The sequence below is a fragment of the Theropithecus gelada genome, chromosome 5 (assembly GCF_003255815.1).
Source record: "Theropithecus gelada isolate Dixy chromosome 5, Tgel_1.0, whole genome shotgun sequence".
Taxonomy (NCBI): domain Eukaryota; kingdom Metazoa; phylum Chordata; class Mammalia; order Primates; family Cercopithecidae; genus Theropithecus; species Theropithecus gelada.
The window spans coordinates 172,602,331-172,617,827 of record NC_037672.1 but is presented as its reverse complement, the minus strand read 5'-3'; the positions used below and the strand labels follow the sequence as shown (position 1 = coordinate 172,617,827).

General features: G+C 37.0%; 1 protein-coding gene across 5 annotated transcripts in view; it reads left to right on the top strand.

Annotated features, from left to right (window-relative positions):
* Positions 1-15,497, top strand: part of GPM6A (glycoprotein M6A) — a 375,012-nt gene that overhangs the window by 318,813 nt on the left and 40,702 nt on the right. The gene's annotated exons all lie outside the window — the stretch shown is intronic.

Genomic DNA, 15,497 nt, shown 5'->3' with positions numbered 1-15,497 from the left:
GAAAAGGTACAATTAAAAGGTTTATGTTTGCTATGATTGCCAGCAATAATTTACAATTATACTTCTAGCATAGATGCCACCCCTTGCAGTCTCATATGTTTTAATTGAACGAAACATGAATTTGAGATAAATGATGTCAGCAAGTGGGTGGACTGGTATGTCCCAGCCCTTGTCCCCCATAAAACATCAATTCAGCAACAATTTACAGACCAATACCTTTATGAGATTTCCAGAATCACCTTAAGAGTTTGCAGTACTCCAGGGGAGCAGAAAGCCTATAATAGCCATGTTGAAACAGGGGACAAGAGCAATCTTACTTATCCCACCTTAGCCCTTCTTCCAAGTTAGCTCACCTCAGCACTGGGAGGAAAAGAGACCAGAAGGGCTGAGCACACACCCAGTGCTCCGGCTTTTTGGAGGTTTGTTTGAGGGACTGATTTTTGTCTCACCTCATTCTAAGCAGTGACAGAACTAGCCTAGTGTAGATACATGGTGACCTCCGAGAACATCTCAGTGAAACTGGGAGAAGGTTCACAAACATTGTTCTGCAAACACTGACAGACCGGAAGGGAGAAATTACCAGTGACACAATCATAGTAGGAGATTTCAATACCTCACTTTCAAGAACGGAGAGAATATCCAGACAGGAAACAGAGACTTAAATTACACCATAGAACAATGGCATAACAGCATGTACAGAACATGCCACCCAATGGAGTACAGTACATATTCTCTCCAAGTGGAGCTGGAATATTCACCAGGAAATATCATGTCGGCTCATAAAACAAGGCTTAAAAAATTTAAGAGGGTTGAACTTATATTTCTACAACTCCATTTACAATAGCTTCAAAAAGAAAAAAAAACCTAGAAATAAACTTAACCAAGAAGGGAAAAGGCTTTTACACTGTAAACTGTAAAACATTCTTGAAAGAAATTAAAGAAGACACAAATAGATGGAAATACATCCCATATTATGCATTGAAAAACTTGATTTCATTAAAATCTTCTTATTAACCAAGGCCATTTGTGGATTAATGCTATATTTATCAAAATCGCAATGGCACATTTTGCAGAAATAGAGTAAATCCTAAAATTCATATGGAATCACAAAGGACTCCAAATAGCCACAACAATCTTGAGAAAGAATAAAAGTGAAACTTCACACTTCTTCACTGCAAAACATTTTAAATCGGCAGTAATTAAAACAATCTTGGCCAGGCATTGTGGCTCATGCCTGTAATCCCAGCGTGTTCAGAGGCCAAGGCTGAAGAGATCACTTGAGGTCAGAAGTTTGAAACCAGCCTGGGCAACATAGTGAGACCCTAACTCTACAAAAAAAGTAAAATAATTAGCCAGGCATGGTGGTGCATGCCTGTAGTCCAAACTACTCAGGAGGCTGAAACAGGAAGATCTCTTGAGCCCAGAAGTTTGAGGCTGTGGTGAGCTATGATCGCACTATTACACTTCAGCCTAGGTGACAGAGTGAGACCCTGTCTCTAAAAAACAAACCAACAGACAAAAAACAGAAAACAACAAAAACAAACAGTCTGATATGTATGTATGTATGTATGTATGTATGTATTGGTACATAATTATACGTATTTGTGGGTGTATGTGATATTTTGATATAGGCTTACAAGGTATAATGATCTAATCAGCATAATTAGGATACCCGTTGCCTCAAATTTTTATCATTTCTTTGTTCTGGAGATGTTTCAAGTATTCTTTTCTAGCTATCTTGAAATATATGTAAATTATTGTTAAGTACAGTCACTTTACTGTGCTGTTCAACAGTAGAGTCTGGTATTGACATAAAGACAGACATATAAACCATTGTAGCACTGTAGACAACCCAGAAATAAACTCAAGCATATACCATCACCCAATTTTCACCAAGAAGACACAATGACAAATAGGTAGTCTCTTCAATAAAGGATGCTGGAAAAACAGGATATTCATATGCAATATGATGAAATTGAATGCTTATCTTACACCATACACAAAAATAAACTCAAAATGAATTAGACTTTACATGTAAGACCTGAAATTATAAAACTGAAACTGCTAGAAGAAAACATAGGAGAAAAGTTCATACATTGGATCTTGGTGATGATTTCTTGGATATGACACAAAAGTCATAGGTCACAAAAGCAAAAATAATAGACAAGTGTTACTAGATCTAGCTAAAAATCTTCTGTGCAGAAAAGGAAACAGTCAACAGAGTGAAAGGGCAGCCTACGGAATGAGACAAAATATTTACAAACTGCATATCTGGTAAAGAATTAATATCCAAAATATATAAGTAACTCCTACAACTCAACAGCAACAAAACAAAACCAAAAATGCCTGATTAAAAAATAGGCAAAGGAGGACTTGAATAGGTATTTATCCAGAGAAGACTTACAGTTGGCCAACAGGTATATGAAAAGATGTTCCAAATCACTAACCATCTGGAGAAACGCAAATCAAAACCATAATGAGCTGTCACCTCACACTTATTAGGATGGCCATTACACACAACAAAACAAGACAGAAAACAACAAGTGTGGGTGAGTATGGGAATAAATTGGAGCCCTAGTGTGCACTGATGCTAAGAATGTAAAATTGCGCAACCACTATGGAAAAGTTTGGCAGTTCCTTGGAAAATTAAAATCAGCAACACTATGTGATCCAGCAATCCCATTTCCGGGTATTAATACAAAGGAGTTCATACCAGGATCTTGAAGAGATACATATACTCTCAAGTTTACTGCAGCATAATTCATAGTGATCAAGATGTGGAAAGAGCCTAAATGCGCATGGATAGGTGAATGCATAAAGAAAATGCAGTGTATACATAAAATGGAAGGTTATTTGGCCACAAAGAAAGGAGGAAATCCTGTCATTATGATATGAGATGGAAGAAGTTCAAGGACATTACACTAAGTAAAAATAAGTCAGTCATAGAACGATAGTGCTGCATGATTTTATTTATATGAACTATCTAAAATGGTCAAACTTATAGAAGCAGAAGTTAGAATGGTGGTTGTCAGGGCTGTGGCCTGGGGGAAATGGGGAGTGGCTGTTCAATGAGTGTGGAGTTTCAGTCATGTAAAATGGAAACGTTTGAATGATCTGCTATACAATATTGTGCTTATGCTTGACAATACTGTATTGTACACTTAAAAATATGTTAAGAGAGTGAATCCCATATTATGTATGTATTATTTACTGCAATAAAAAATAATGAAACATGACTTTTCTTTATCACAACCCTAAATATTCTAAAGTAGCTTCAATATAGCCTGCAAAATTGCAGATACTCTGTTCTGAAGTCTGGTAGAGAAGCAACTGGAACCATCAACTTCAATATATCTATACCCCAGACTAGAGAAGCTACTCATTTTTACTCAGGAATGTTTGGTTTTCAGTGCTTAGGAAGAAGCAGCCATTTCTTACTTTTTAAAATTGCCATTTTCCAGCTCTAAAGAAATATTGCATACTCTAGCAACTTGTGTGCATCAAACCACTGTGTTCTAATAAATGGCTTGTAACATACAAGTGCATTAGACAATGTCAGAATTTGTTTCAAGCAGTCTTTACAAACAGAACAAAAAGATATAATAATTAGTTAACTTTATTAGTTCACTGTGACTGCCATAACATATTGTCACAAACGGTTGGCTTAAAACAGCAGAAATGTATTCTCTCATAGTTGGGGAAGCCAGTCACCTGAAGTCAAGGCGTCAGCAGGGGTGACCTCTTTCCAGAGATTGGTAGGGGAAATTCTATTCCTTGCTTGTTCCTGGCTCTGGTGGTTGTGAGCCTTCCTTGGCTTGAGGCCACAGCACTCTAATCTCTGCCTCCGTCTTCACAGTACCTTCTTTTCTTCTGTGTGTCTCTCAGAACTCCCTCCTTGTATCTCATAAGGAAACATGAGTTTGCACTGAGGACCCACCTGAATAATTCAGGATAAACTTCTCTCAAGATTTTCAATCACAATTTATGCCATGAAAGTTAATATTCACTCTTTTGCCATATTAAGTTATAGTCATAGGTGTCTGAGATTAGGAAGTATTTGCTTGGTGCAAAGTTATGGCGGTTTTGCCATTGAAAGTAATGGTTAAAACTGCAACTACTTTTGCACTAATCTAAATAAATGTATGAAGCAGGGTTTTTTTTATAGCCGACCATAGTAATCAAGGTTCATTATTGCTCTTGCAATAATTGCTGGCTGTGACAACTTTTTGTAAGAATTAAAATGTTAGAAACTTTTGGAAATGCATGAACTTTTTGTAAGAATTAAAATGATAGAAACTTTTGGAAATGCATGAACAAAGTAAGCATGCCTGTGTAGTTTCACTGAAGGCACATCTGATTTCCTGCTTTTTGCATTGGGAAGAAATCACGTGAGCATAAGCAGCATCTTGGAACATTGGAATATGTGGGTGAGACAAAAAGAAAGCAGATTTCTAAGTTGAAAGGAAGGACTAGACCCCATTCCATAAGACCTGAAACAGAAACACACACCCACACCCACACCCACACACTTTTAATGACCATTTTTATTTCAATCTAGAAATTATGTTAGTAAAAATGCTGCTTCCCAATAAACTTTTGGGAAAATAGAAAGAGATGTATGATATGTGTGTGTGTGGGTGTAAAAAAAGTCACAACTCTAAATCCAGAATATTATACAATGAGACACACCCACTAAAGTCAAGAACAAAGGAGGCTAGGATGATCTCTGCTTCTCATTCTCCTCCTTTTCTCCGAATCTCTGCTTAAACCATGGTTCTAAACAGAAAACATGATAATTGGCAAACAAGAAATAAAACTCCCTCTATTTCCAAATAACAGGGTGATATATTTGAAAAATTTTAGGACCAATGATTAAGCCAATTCAAGTAATAATAGAATTCAGCAACATAGTAGGATATAAAATTTACATGTAAAAATCAGGAACATTTGTATTGCTAAAGAAGAATTTTTAAAGGTAAAGGTAAATTTGATTTATAGTAGCCAAAAAAGTAAATTAAGGACCTTTATGAGAAATGTTCAAAACTTACATGAAGTTGGCTGTGAAACACTCGTCAAAGATGTAAAAGTAGATTTGAACAAAGGAAAAGGTATTCTTCATTCTTGCTGAGGATTATCAAAATGTTAATTCTCTCAAAATTAATGAATAGATTCAGTGTACCCTAATAAAACTTCAGTGGGCATTTTAATAGTGCTAGACAGGAACAACCTAAAGTTCAGGTGTAAAAATAAACACACACAAATAGTTAAGAAAATACAAAGAATGGGGAGCTATGAGAGATCTAATCTTACAAGATATTAAGACATATTCAAAGCCCCTTTGATTAAAACAGTGTGTTACTGGCACACAAGTGAACAGATTTATGGAACAGAATGGAAAGGACAGAATAGACAAATCTAGATATAGAAGTCCATTGTATGACAGAAGTAGACCTAAAATCATTGCAGCAAAGCTGGTCTTTTGAATAAATGATGTTGGAACAACTGGACAGCCATTTTGAAAAAAAAAAGATAAAATTAGATTCAATTCTTGTGCTAGCCAAAGAATACATGCTAAATTGATCAGATGTCTAAATATCACAACATGAAAATGGACACATGCTAGACGAAGGCATGGGTGAATTCCTCTGGGTGTAGGTAAAGGCTTCTAACTGTGACTAAAATCCCAGAAGAGATGTAATAAAAATAAACACTGATAACATTGACAACATATTTCTTTTTTTTAAGTTGCATATCAAAATGTCATAAGCAAAGCCAAAAGACAAATGGCAAACTAGAAGAAAATATTTGTAACATCTATCACTTGTATCTTAGCCCTCTCTTACATTGCTATAAAGAAATAACTAAGACTGAATAATGTATATATATTAAAAAATGTAAGGCCAGGCGCAGTGGCTCATGCCTGTAATCCCAGCACTTTGGGAGGCTGAGGCAGGTGGATCACAAGGTCAGGAGTTTGAGACCAGCCTAGCCAAAATGGTGAAACTCCGTCTTTACTAAAAATGCAAAAATTAGCTGGGTGCAGTGGTACACACCTGTAATCCCAGCTACTTGGGAGGCTGAGACAGGAGAATTGCTTGAACCCAGGAGGCAGAGGTTGCAGTGAGCCGAGATCATGCTACTGCATTTCAACCTGGAAGACAAGAGCAAAACTCCTTCTCAAAAAACAAAAAGTGTATGTATATATATTTCGTTGGCTTATATTTCTGCACACTATAGAGGAAGTGCAGTGGCATCTGCTTCTGGGCAGGCCTCAGGAAGCATCCTATCATAGTGGGAGGCAAAGAGGGAGCAGGCACCTCACATGGCCAGAGCAGGAGCAAGAGAGGGAGAGAGAGAGTTCAAGGGGAGACGCTACACACTTACACACTGTTAAGATAGCATCAAGCCTTGAAAGATCCACCCCCAAGACCCAAACGCCTCCCATCAGGCCCTACTTTTATTATTGGGGATTATAATTCAACATGAGATTTAAGCAGGGACAAATATCCTAACTATATCACTCCACTCTTGGACTCTCCCAAATCTCATGTCCTTTTCATGTTGCAAAATGTAATCATGCCTTCCCAGCAGTCACCCAAAGTCTTAACTCTTTCCAGCATTAACTCAAAAGTCCAAAGTCTCATCTTAGAAAAGCCAAATCCTTTCTACTCGTGAGCCTGTAAAATCAAAAACAAGTTAATTCCTTCCGACATACAATGGAGATACAGACAGTAGGTAAATATTCCCATTCCAAAAGCGAGAATTATTGACCGACATAAAAAGGCTTACAGGTCCCATGCGAGTTCAAAATACAGCAGGGCAGTCATTAAATATTAAAGCTCCAAAATAATCTTTACTTTATGTCCCACTATCCAGGCCACACTGATGTAAGGGGTGGGCCCTCAAGGCCTTCGGCATCTCTACCCCTGTGGCTTTGCACAAGGGTTTAACTCCTGCGGCTGCTCTCACAGGCTTTGAGTGCCTGCATCTTTTTGAGGCACAAAGTGCAAGCTACCAGTGGATCCACTATTCTGGGGTCTGGAGATCAGTGACCCACTTCTCACAGTTCCACTAGGCAGTGCCCTGGTAGGGACTCTGTGTGGGAACTCCAAACCCCTTTTCTACTTGGCATTGCATCTAGCAGAGGTTCTTGTGAGGCCTCCACTCTTGCAGCAGGCTTCCTCCTGGGCACCCAGCCTTTCTCATACATCCTCTGAAATCTAGGCAGAGGCTGCCAAGTGTTCTTCACTCTTGCGTTCTGTGTATCTACTGGCTTAGCACACCATGGAAGCTGACAGGGCTTATGGCTTGCACCCTCTGAAGCAGCAGCCCAAGCTGTATCTGGGGACTTTTGAGCCAAGGTTGGAGCATGAGCAGTTGGGATGTGGAGAACAGTGTCCCAAGGCTGCACAGGACAGTGGGGCCCTGGGCTTGTCCCCTGAAACCATTCTTTCCTTCTAGGCCTCTGGGCCTGTGAAGGGAGAGGCTACCACGAAGGTCTCTGAAAGGCCTTCAATCAAGGCCTATTCTCCATTGTCTTGGATATTTGTACTTGGCTCTTTTTTAGTTATGCATATTTCTCTAGCAAGAGGTTGTTCCACGTCCTGCTTGAATTCTTGAATTCCTCTCCAGGAAACTCTGTTTTTCCTCTCTGTCACATGGCCAGGCTGTAAATTCCGTAAACTTTTACGCTCTGCTTCCTGTTTAAATATTATTTCAAATTTAAAGATATTTATTTCTTCCCACATCTGAGCATTGGCTTTTAGAAGCAGCCATGCAAATGCTTAGCTGCTCAGAAATTTCTTCTGCCAGAAACCCTAAATCATCACTCTGAAATTCAAACTTCCACAGAGGCATAGGGCATGGACGAAATGCAGCCAAGTTCTTTCATAAGACATAACATGTGTGACCTTTGCTCCAGTGCCCTGTAAGTTTCTCATTTCCATCTGAGACCTTGTCAGCCTTGACTTCACTGTCCATGTCACTATACGCATTTTGGTCACAATCATTTAATCACTCTCTAAGAAGTTCCAAAGTTTCCCTAATATTCATGTTTTCTTCTGAGCACTCCAAACTCTCTCAACCTCTGCCTGTTACCTAATGCAAACCTGCTTTCACACTTTCGGGTATCTTTATAGCAATGTCCCACTCTCCAGTACCGATTTACTCTGTTCAACCATTCTTGCATTACTATAAAGAAATACCTGAAACTGGGTAATTAGTAAAGAGATTTAATTGGCTCATGGTTCTGCAGGCTTTACAAGAAGCATGGTGCTGGCATCTGCTTGGTTTCTAAGGAGGCCTCAGGAATCTTGCAATCATAGCAGAAGGTGAAGGGGAAGCAGGCACATCACATGGCCAAAGCGGGGGCAAGAGAGATTTGGAAGGGAGGTGCTACAGCCTCTTAAGTCAGCACCAAGCCAGAAGGGATCTGTTCTCATGACCCAAACACCTTCCACTGGGCCCCACCTTCAGCACTGGGGATTACAATCAACATGAAGTTTAGGCAAGGACAAATATCTAAACTATCAACAGACAAAAGTATAATATCCCTTATTTATAAAGATCTTTTAAAAATTATGGGGTGCAGAGAAGACCACAAATCTTATGGTAAAATGGCAACACACATGAACAGACAATTCACAAAAAGATAATATAGTGCCCATAATCATATGAAAAGATGTTGAATTTCATGAATACCTAAGATATATAAAGCAATACTAGGATACCACTCATCACCCATCAGATTAGCAACAATTTAAAAGCTTAACGATGCTTTCTTCTGTATAAGATGGGGAGAAACAGACATTCTAATATACTGCTGGTGGGAATACAAAATGGTACAAGACCTATAGAGAGGAATTGGCAATATGTAACAAAACTACATATGTCTTTAATTTCCAACTCAACAATCCTCCCATACTAATTCTAAAGATACGTCTTCGATTATTTGAAAATACATATGAACAAAGTTATTCATTGCTGCAATATTCTAACTGTAAAATATTGATAACCATATAAGCAAGCATTGGAGATTTTGTGAATAAATGATAGGGGGTAAATACACATGGAGTAGTATGCAACAGTTAAAAAGAATGACAACATACTCTACGAATTTGTATAGAGAAATTTTCAGAGGCTATTGTTCATTGATCAAAGCACAAAGGCATATATGGAATATGCACATTTCATGTAAAAAGAAGGGAAAACAGACATATATGCATACACACACACACTTGCCTTTGCATAAAACACAGTAAAGATAATCAAGGATCCAACGAAATGGGTTACCTACAAGGAACAGGATGCACGGCATAGAAAAGGTCTTGCCACATTTCTGGATATGTCTTTTGTATAGATTTGACTTTTAGAAGCATGTTAATGTCCTGTATATCCAAAAATGAAACTAAGTCAATATGGATGAGATGGAGAACGTGAAACTGAAACAAACAGACCCAGTTGCATTAGCATGGCCACAATGAATGGAAGAAAAAATACACCAATCCATGTAACTTAGAAACACAGTATATTGACTATATAGTCTCAGTCTTGGGCAAGGTGTGGGAAGGATTGGAAACCACCAGAACTCTTTCCAGATAGATATCATTTTTGTAATGAGGTGAATAAGTAATTCTGAAATAATTTTAGATTTATTATGGAAATAAAAGAATAAATGTGTTAATGTTCTTAGGAGTCAGTGTGCTCATTACGGAAGAAAGACATACAAATATCAAAGGAGGAAAGCAATAAAAGTCTCTGTAGTGATAGTCTGGATTTGGAGGTATCACTGTGTACTCAATATTTCTAAAATATGTGTATATTTGTTATGCAGTTACGTGTGCACATGTATATATATGTATATATGAACACACATACATGTACACATATATAGATGTGTTTATATAGTTGCATATATTGATGTGTGTGTGTATACATACATGTATTTCTTACCTTGATACAATAAAAAGACCTAGAGGTACAGACACAACATTAGCAGTGAGCACAACTAGCAGCGCATCTTGGTCCCCAGTACCATTGCTCTTTAATAGGACTAGAGTTTCTCAAAGAGATGCCTATTTCTGGGGTTGAAAGAGGTATGTGCTAGATGAGTCTGGGACGTCTTGCTATATAAGAAAGTAAGGAGTATTCTTAAAAATTGCTAGGCACATGTCACAAAGATACAAGAGCCAGCTGGAAGGGATTCCTATTGCTCAAGTCTAGAAAAATTTGAGCACCAAAATAATGAGCTATTGTAATGGCATTTAAACCTTGATTTAAAAAAATCAGACACCATTAGTCCGTGTCACTAATAAATAGATAAATCAGTAAATGGGGGAAAAGGGTGGGCTCTTCTTGCATCAGAATACCAGGTGCTGTTTGCAAATGTGGAGCTGGTAATGGAGTTAGGAAATCATCATTTTGGAAACATGATAAGAAAATTGGGTCTGGCAATACTCATCATTGGATGGGATGCAAACACTGGGGAGAGGTTTTGACCAGGAGCAAGATGTTTGGTTGGTCTTAAAGTATCTCCTCACAGATCGCCTGTTAGTTGGAAGAGAAGTAGTACACAATACATAAATCAGACATCATCTTAACTAGATGATGAAAATTAAAATTAGTACTGAGAGGCGGAAGGACTTTGTGTGAGGAGGAAGATACCCTAACAGGAGCACAATATCACAATATCACTTGTATAGTATTCTAGCCAAGTATGAGTAACCTGTATCTAACCATGAGGAAACATCAGATGAACTCAAAAAGAACATTCCGTTCAAAAGGGCAGAATAGAGTTATATTCTTCAACAACATAAATGTCATTAAGACACAGAAAGACAGTGGAAATGTTCCAGATTAAAGAAGACCAGAGACACAGCAAATAGGTATAACAGTAGCCCCTAGATTGGATCCGTTATCAGGCAAGAAAGAAATCCCACAAAATTCATCATTGAGTCGGTTGATGAAATTGAAATACAAATAAAGATTTGACATAAGTATTATGTCAATGATACATTTCCTGAGATCAATAACTATATACTGTGAAGATGTTCTCTATGTTCAGATATATCATCCAGAGAAAACAATGAAGTAAATGAGATAAAATGTTATAAAGTAGAGAAAGGATGTAAAGTTGCTCCACATACTACTTGTTTTATTCAATTTTTTTCTGTAAATTTGAAATCATTTCCAAATTAAAAAATTAAAATATGTTTAGAAAACATGCCATTTTAACCAAAAAAATTGTATAGAATAGTCCATGAAACACTCTTTAAAGTGTTCTTGATGTCAAATTTGATCTGAAAGTTGACATCCTCAGATTCTTTCAAATACATGACAGGTTTACACAGTTCACATCATCTGCCTCATTGCCTTTGACAAATAGATTTGTGCAATATTCAGGCAGTGAAAGTCAGCCACTAAACAATTGCTCTGGGACATTACCATTACCAAGCTCTTCTCTCTCGCATCTTATATGCAGCAAATTCTATTTCATGCATTCTTTCAAAAATATTGTCAGAGCATCTCTAGATTTCTATCAGCATGATCAAGCTTTCTATCCCCTCATTTTGAGCTTGTATATAATCACAGGATGTCTCCATCACTTAACGCCACCCTTTCCATTGTAGTCATACTCTAATTAATTTAAGAAAATAAATTCAAGCTTGAGAATGTGAAATAAACAACAATTTGTTAATAAAACAGTATCAAGGCTGCAGAAATAGACCTTTAGCTAATATATATACTTCTCCATACACCATGACCCCTTCTTCACTTCAATAAAACTCCTACTCCCAGAAGATCCCTTCTCTTTTCTCCAACGCCATTGACAGTTCTCCAGATGTTCCATATGTTCTTTGCCTTATCAGTGTGAAGTCATATGTCTGAGTGTGTCTCTGCATGTGTCTGTATGGCCTGGAGTGGGGAATTTGAAATATTAATTGACTGCTTCCACATGATGAACTCAAGATGTATACTCTGTTTTTTCCATATATATAAATACATGTGCTAAAGGAAGAAATATTGTTGAGGTCCAATACTTTAATAGAAATAGCTATATTCTAACCATCATGTGACTGACTTAGGCAAAAACTTTTTTGCTGGATTGTTTCTTGTGTTGAAAGAATTATTCAATGGACTAGCAATCTGTGACCACATTTTTCATGACTGGTACATTTAGATATGGTGATATGCTTATATCAGGATTTCTTTAATATAGGCTCTTGCTTTTTATTTATGGGTTCTTTTCTAAAAAAATTATTCAGCAGATATTATCTAGTTCTTTGAGGGTGTAATGTTTTTGTTTAATTACATCAGAAAATTTTTAGAACCAAAATGATTGGAAAAAGATTTTCTGAACAATAATTAGTTTTTAGAGATTAAAATGGATTTCCCTCAATAATTGATTTCATATCAAAGCTACGAAAATTACTGAAAGCACTTTTTTGGCCAAATTCTTCCCATTTAGCATGTTTGCAATTTTTTCAGTTCTAGGCCTTCAGAAATTTCTCTTTGTTTCTTCACCCCCAGTCATTTGTACTTTTGTCTACCAAACAAGTCCTCTACAAGAAAATCATTCCCTACTTTAAAGGTTTTTGTCTTATGCCAACAAATTCTCTTAGCTTTTCTTGTTTATGTGTTAGCGCATAGAAAAGTAGAGAAAACCTATTTACCCAAGAGGGAGAAAGATGTTAAACCCCTCACTTCCCCAAAATGGTACCAAAACATAACATTTCAGACCAAATTTAGAGGCTAAACATTAGTTACAGAATGAAAATGTATTTCTTATCGTAGCAAAAATGTATTCACTTTTCACACATTATAGAATATTTGTTCCCTATGTACTGTTATTAAAAACAACAATGAGAAATGCAGTTTTTTGAGGTATGGAATTTAAGCAAATTAGAAACTATTAAAATTACATTGATGAATCTTGAATTTGATCTAAAAAATTACTGTTGAAAATAAATAGGGTACTGGTATACTCAAATCTGTTTAAATAATTTGACAAGTTAAGTTTGAACCACAAAGGATATATATGTGACCAGTTTTAATTGGGAAAAAAGAATGGGATAGATACTTAAGTAGATCTGGAGGATTCAAATTTATTTTTCAAGAAAATGACAGGTAAGAATTAAGAGGCCTTTGATAGACACTTCTCTCATTCATTAGCTCTTTTGTGATTACTCATTAAACATATATTAGTTTAATAATTACTTCCTTTTTTTTTCCTTTCACATTGTTTACATTTAGATAGGTTCTCACTTTGTTTCTCAGGCTGGAGTGCAGTGGTGTGTTCGTAGCTCTTTGCAGCATTGACCCAAACACAAACAATACTCCAGCTTTAGCCTCCCACCTAGCTAGGATTACAGCTTTCTGCCAGCAAGACTGCCTAGTTTTTTTTTATTTTTGTAGAGATGGAGTCTCGCTATGGTGACCAGGTCTCGCTATGTTGACCTCGCTATTTTGAACCATGACTCAAGTGATCCTCTCACCTCAGCCTCTCAAAGTGACGGGATTACAGGCCTGAGCCACTGCCCCCACCCAATTCAGTTTTTTATCCAGTACTGTCAGATAGCATTCTAGTGGAAGATATAGTAGTTGATATAAATGACCAAAACTTCTGCCTTTATGAAACTTATATTCTAGTAGAGATGTCAAAAGTTAAAGTGAGGCTGGGAGTAGTGGCTCCCACCTGTAGTCCTAGCACTTTGGGAGGCCAAGGCTGGCAGATCCTGTATTAGTCCATTCTCATGCTGCTATAAAAGACATACCTGAGACTGGGTAATTTATAAAAGAAAGAGGTTTAATTGACTCACAGTTCAGCACAACTGCAGAGGCCTCAGGAAACATACAACCATGGTGGAAGGGGAAGCAAACACGTTCTTCACATAGCGGCAGGAGAGAGAAGTGCAGCGAGAAGCAGCAGGAAAGCATCTTAGAAAACCACCAGATCTCATGAGAACTCACTCACTGTCACAAGAACAACATGGAGGTAACTGCCCCCATGATTCACCTGCCTCCCACTGGGTCTCTCCCATGACGTGTGGGGATCTATGAGAACTACAGTTCAAGATGAGGTTTGGGTGGGGATACAGCCAAACCATATCAGATGCCTTTGAGTCCAGGAGTTTATATCCCTTCAGACCAGTCTGGGTAGCATGGCAAAACCCCGCCTGTACAAAAAAAATGAAGAAATTTGCAGGGCATGGTGGTGTACACCCCTAGTCCCAGCTACTTGGGAGGCTGAGGCGAGAGGATCACTTGAGTCCAGGAGGATGAGGCTGCAGTGAGCCATGCTCGTTTCACTGCACTGCAGTCTGGGTGACAGAGGGAGATCATGTCTTGAAAAATAAATAAATAAATAAATAAATAAATAGGTGGAAATTATGCTAAGAAAAATCATTAAAAATCTTAATTATGAAGGAAATTAGAAGTTCAAAGGAAGATTGGTGAGTTTATTGAAAGTGTAAATTTATTTCATACTCACTGAATTCACCCAGCAGTCTCAAGAAAATATTTAGCTTCAACGAGTACTTATATATTGGTGCTGTATTAACTTTTAATTAGAAAGTCATGATCTCTATCCAAAGCAATGGATACAGTTAATACATTCCCAGTATTAAATACAACCTATTTTTTAGGTTAAATAACTATTGTATAGCATTCGGTTGGTGTTATTTCCACATCTGCATGTAACTGACTGTTTCTACAGCTCTTACTACATTGAATATAAAATGCTCACTGATCATGTAGATATATATATATATATATATATATATATATATATATATATATATATAAAATAAATCCTACTGGAGTATTTAACTCTAGCTACACCTAGGACTATGAATATTCCTACAGATTTAAAAGATATTATTTGGAGCATATGTATGGAATGAATGCTTTCAAAACATGGAAATGCAAATGATCTTAATTCAATGATCTTAATTCATAAATGAACGACTTATTCTTCTTAATGTTATGGAATATCATTTCCTAGTTACAGAGCTAGGGGAAAAGAATGAAATCTATCTATCTATCCATATATCCATCTGTTATTATGTATCATTTCTGGCTGTGCACTGTTTTACATTTTCCAGATAAATGTTTTATTTTAACCACATGGTGTTTAAAAAAAAGAAAAACTGGGTAATCAATTGTGAGAACATGAAAAGGACCTTCCCATGCCACCATAAAAGTATGCCATATCTTGGCTCAGACCCAATTCCGCAGAATATCCATTAGTGATTATACCTAAAAGCCTCATTGTCAATATTAATCTGCAAAACCATATCTTTTTCATTACTTGCATTATCATTAACAAATACACATAATGTTTATGATAAGTACAAAGTATAATACAACCATAACTGACTATCTGTAATGCAAAAATATGGGATTCATATCATTTTATGTAAAACTACTGCATCATTAACTATAAAGCTTCCTTCCTTTTTAATATAAGTTTTAAAAACCAGTGTTACATACACAAACCT